This window comes from Lottia gigantea (genome assembly GCF_000327385.1).
Source record: "Lottia gigantea unplaced genomic scaffold LOTGIsca_74, whole genome shotgun sequence".
In the NCBI taxonomy this organism is placed as follows: Eukaryota; Metazoa; Mollusca; class Gastropoda; family Lottiidae; genus Lottia; species Lottia gigantea.
In genome coordinates, this window is record NW_008710478.1 from 560,586 (window position 1) to 566,394 (window position 5,809).

The window sequence follows — 5,809 nt, forward strand, 5'->3', positions numbered from 1 at the left end:
TTTAAAAATATCAAAATTAGTACTTTTTAGACGTTGCCTAAGGGATGTTTATATTCTAGCTTAAAAAAGATTTTCATATGATATTTCACAAAGAAAACACGATATTAAACAACTCCCACATCATAAAAGATGCAGATTTTGTCAATTATTGTAAGTAAAATATTAAAGTCGTATCTATGGATAGATTGCTTCAAGAACATGGCTGCCTAAAAAAGACACCTAAATAAATAAAAAGACAACTTTAAAGACTAGTTTTACACAATAAGAAATGGGTGTTTTATTAACCAGGGCCAGAAAGAGCCATCAAGCTACATCTCTAGAGTAATTGTCACAGAGGCCTGTTTCAGATCAACCTCATCATCTTAAGCAAAGGTGTCAAGGTCAAAGATTGCCAAGCCTTATAGCCTTCATCCAGAAGTCTATCAATGTATGCTTATGACTAATCCATGTCAATCACTGAAAGAAAGTATAGTATAATCGATATATATTCATAAACATATGTTGTACCAACTGTTACAGTGGTTATAGTACAAGCAAAAATATGCATGATCTTTCAATGATAACTACTTCATAGGTTTTCAAGGATCCTGTCAACAAGCTTAAGCTTGATCAAACCTCAATTCTATCAATGCATTTTTTCTAAAATTTTCTTGAGAGAACCCTTTCACACGCTTTATGAGAGGCTTGCAACTATGATACCATCGCAGAGCAGCCAAATTTTGAATTCAGTCTCAGCATTTGTCCCCACATTGAGTCAGTCTGCCCCCTATTTGTACCCCCAATCTCAGAAGGCTACCGCCACTACTGCCTGGAGTTTCTGACCTATTTACAGCTGTGTCAACTGGGATAATGAGGAAAGATGACTAATTCAAGATCACCAGATTGTTTCAAAACGATCGAGATTGGAACCCATGATCACCGACCATTAGTTTGATGTAAACATGTACATGACGTCAATCCAACACAGACAGTGGTACACCCCTTCTTATCAAAACAGACACAGAGACTCAGACATGTTTTATCATTGTCAAGTCAAAATGACTAAACTAATTCTCTACTTATTGACCTTTCCAATTGAACATTGTATACACATGACATAAAACTCAAACTCCTCTCAAAACTTCAGTCTTCATTGTGCACTCATTCACCTTTCAAATAACTCAAATACAAACATGTCCCATTTTGTACGAATTTTATGCATAAGACATAAGTCTTTGACATTTATAGATTTCACTCATATGAAATTGAATAAGAACTTAGAATTTTGCATGTTTTAGAAGTAATAAGCTGATTAATACTCTCTCTTTTCAACTTTTTCAGCCTAAACTTTTTGGATATTTGAACAAATCCTGAAGCACTTATTTTAAAATTAGGTGAAATGTTACCATGCCCATAAATCTCTAAAAAACCTATAAAAAATTCCTTTTTTTAAGTAAAAACATTAAAATTATTTACCTGTAACGGCTCTTTGAGGAGCAGGAGATACCATGGTGACAAGTTAGTCAGTTACAAAACAGATTTATCAAAATTATAAACTGGTTGTATCTCTTTTGAGCAAATAAATTATATCTTCAATATGAATAGATTCTTTCACAAATGATGTTTTAAATCATTAATCCTATATCTTCAAAGGTAAAGATTTACAAAAAAAGACACAGAACTGGTGAGGTAACATCGGATATCAGACCTTGCCAAGGTCACTTTCGATTGGTTGATAAGTCACGTCAAAACACGATCTTGAATTTAATTTTTCTCAATCTTGAATTTAGTTTCTCTTATAACTACACTGTTGAGTTAATTTTTCAAAGCATCACTATTCATATCATATAGGAATATATTCGTATCTCAGAGCTGAAAATCCTGGCTTTGGCTTGATAACAAACAACATTCAATATTCCAAATTCTACTCAAGTTATTGATAAAAGCAAAATAGTTGCTTAAGCTTGAATAAAATCCTTGCTTGAAGTTAACTTGTCCAAATCTCAAAATGAAGACTGTGCTTAGGCTTGATTCACATTCAGAGTCCATTCATAAAATGCACAATTATTTCTTTGAACTTGTCCAGTTGTCAACGGTAAAATCCTTGCTTGAACACGAAACACAAATCAATTCATAACATGAACAACACAAGTCATATTATCTTATGTTTGTAAAATATATCAAATTCAATGTTATTGCAACACAATACAAATTCCAACTTCAAATTAGAAAAAAATGCTTAGTTATTTTCTTTTGTAAGTCAAACTATCTTTTTTCAATCTTGCAAGAAGACATGCAATCTATATTGTGCCATTTAAATCCTATCCACTTATATGTATATGATATATAATATGTACTTTCACTTTCAGCTTATTTAAGGTAACTCTTGAGAAGATTGTTTTTTTATCTTTTAACAAATCTGTTCACTGGATTAAATGTACAACAAGTTATGTCACAAATATATTTATGATGTTATACCATATTATATTTCTATCAACTGATATATATATGATAGGCCTATAATAAAAATCCTTGCTTGAGCATGATACACAAATCAATTCATAGAATGTATGTACTGATGTATTTGATATAAGTACTTCCAATTTAATCCAGTTTAAATAAGGAAACACCTTGATCCCAATAAGATCTGTCAACTAATATATATTAATAACGATGATATACCATAAACTATGACTATCAACTAATACATGATACATATACTTCTAACGTAATACAGCAGTCAAGTCAGGTAACACCTTTACTACAGTTGACAGGTGTTCAGGTGATATTGCATTAAAAACACTTCGACCAGTTTCTTTATCCAAATCTGCTGTAAATACACTCCTTCCTTTTTAAAACCCAGAGCTTGACGAAACATAACAAAGAAATATTTTGAAAATGAATGCTTGTAACAAAACCTTTTTACATAACAGACGTCCTTTTTGGTTTTATTTTTCAAATGTACATGACAACATAAATGTCTTTATCCAAATTATTCGACTTCTGCATCCATCAATCATAGGTTAAAAATCTCAATAATTTGGCAACAACTTTGATTTATATTTTGTCTTCAAACAAATCTTGAATTTTTGTTAGTTTTAAGTTTTTCTGATTGTAAAATTCCTATGAGTTAATTATGTCTTCTGTTTGAAATCTATCCAAATATCTTAATTCTTCACTCTTGTTTCTTCTCTTAATTGGTGTCAGAACTTTTCTTAGTTTCTTTCATACTTTCTTCTTAAACATTTGCTATTTCCTTCGTACTTTTTATTTCGAACTTCCCTACAATCTTTTTCCTTTGAACTGTAAGCAAAAACTTTTCACTATATCTTTTGTACTTGTTTCCAAATTATTTGCTTTTTTGGATTTTTGTTTCACAAAATTTTCCTTTATCTCTACAAGTTCCTTTATTGTACTTTTTCCTATTATTCTAATAACACTTCAAAATTCTCTCAAATTTTCGATCACTTTTTCCCAGCAGATAACAATGCTTTTAGACTGATCTCTCTAAAACTGAGTATCTTTGTAATTCAAACTACCACAAAGATAATGACAATATTTTTAATGAAAGTCGTGAAAATAATGGCCTATATCCATCATAGAAACTTAAAACACATAATTTTTCTTTTACTTTATAAATATTCACCAAAAAATGTCAAAACTCAAAAAATTCTCCATTTATAAAAAATAGAAATTTATGAGAAAAAAGGTGATATTGTGACACCAAGTGTCATGTTTTCTCTACTTTTACTTTCTTTTGAATTTCTTTTCTTATTGATATTCAAGACAGGCTTACAGTGTAAAAATGCTAATATCAATTTTATTCTTTTGAAAATTCAAAAATTTATCAGCGAGGTAGCTCAGATAATTGTCAGTTAGTCGTCGTCTGCTAGATTAGAAGATGGACTATCCATTTATAAAAAATAGAAATTTATGAGAAAAAAGGTGATATTGTGACACCAAGTGTCATGTTTTCTCTACTTTTACTTTCTTTTGAATTTCTTTTCTTATTGATATTCAAGACAGGCTTACAGTGTAAAAATGCTAATATCAATTTTATTCTTTTGAAAATTCAAAAATTTATCAGCGAGGTAGCTCAGATAATTGTCAGTTAGTCGTCGTCTGCTAGATTAGAAGATGGACTATAAAATGATTTCTTCATATCATATAAGAGCAAATTTGAAATTGTTAATCATTTCAAAATCAAACTGTAACTGTACAATTTAAACAAGTTAAATGCGGTATAAAGCCATTAACCTCTGATATTGAGTATTTAGTCCAAAATATTAATCCAATACCAAATACAAACTCAGGTAGCCTCTCTAATTACTACTGTCAACTGCCCATTAGGCCCCTATTAACATCTGTTGTAAATGTCAGTTCAGAATTTAAATCCAAAATCAAAATCCAATTAAATACAAATTTATGTACACGCTAAAGAACATCTAATGGTCATTGTTAACTACCAATTAGGCCCCTCTTAACATCTGTTGTATATGTCAGTCTTGAATTTTAATCCAAAATCAAAATCCAATTAAATACAAACTCATGCACACTAAAAAGCATCTAATCTGTACTGTCGACTGCTAGTTTTAAAGCCCTATCAATTACCAAGTGTAGCCTATACAGGTAAACTATTGCTGTCTATCTCTCTCGTTACTTCAGGTAGACTCTATTCACCACGTGTGACAGAGGCTGACATCACTGGTCACATGACCTATTTTAATATATCCCAATAACAACAACACAATATGTTAATCACCATTTTAAATCAATTGATGATTTTTTAATGATATTATAATTTTATTTTCATCTCTAAAAAATTTGACCATTTTTCAAAGTCACTGACCTATATCATATCTAAATACTCAACATCGTACAAATCTTCTCACAAAGAGGGCCAATTTTTTTCACACATTTTTAAAATTGATGTTTAATTTTTTAATATTCACATAGAGTAGATTTTTAATAGTTTAATTTAAAATAATTCAGTTATAAGAGATCAACAATATTTTCAGTGAAAATTCATTTGCATGAAAAAACTCAGGTACCAAGGACAACATACATAATTTCTTTTCATTTGATGTATAAGCACCATTTTCTCTACGCCTTTTTAAGTAATAGCACCATTTTGCGCAAGGCATTTTCATTAGATAGGCATTTTAATGTAAAAACACAATTATTGCTATGTATTTTTATGTAATAGCATCATTTTCGCTTGGCATTTTCATTAAGTAGGCATTTTAATGTATTAGCACTATTTTCGCTTGGCATTTTCATTAAGTAGGCATTTTAATGTAATAGCACTATTTTCGCTTGGCATTTTCATTAAGTAGGCATTTTAATGTAATAGCACTATTTTCGCTAGGCATTTTCATTAAGTAGGCATTTTAATGTAATAGCACTATTTTCGCTTGGCATTTTCATTAAGTAGGCATTTTAATGTAATAGCACTATTTTCGCTAGGCATTTTTATTAAGTAGGCATTTTAATGTAATAGCACTATTTTCGCTAGGCATTTTTATTAAGTAGGCATTTTAATGTAATAGCACTATTTTCGCTAGGCATTTTCATTAAGTAGGCATTTTAATGTAATAGCACTATTTTCGCTAGGCATTTTCATTAAGTAGGCATTTTAATGTAATAGCACTATTTTCGCTAGGCATTTTCATTAAGTAGGCATTTTAATGTAATAGCACCATTTTCGCTTGGCATTTTTATTAAGTAGGCATTTTAATGTATTAGCACTATTTTCGCTAGGCATTTTCATTAAGTAGGCATTTTAATGTAATAGCACCATTTTCGCTTGGCATTTTTATTAAGTAGGCAT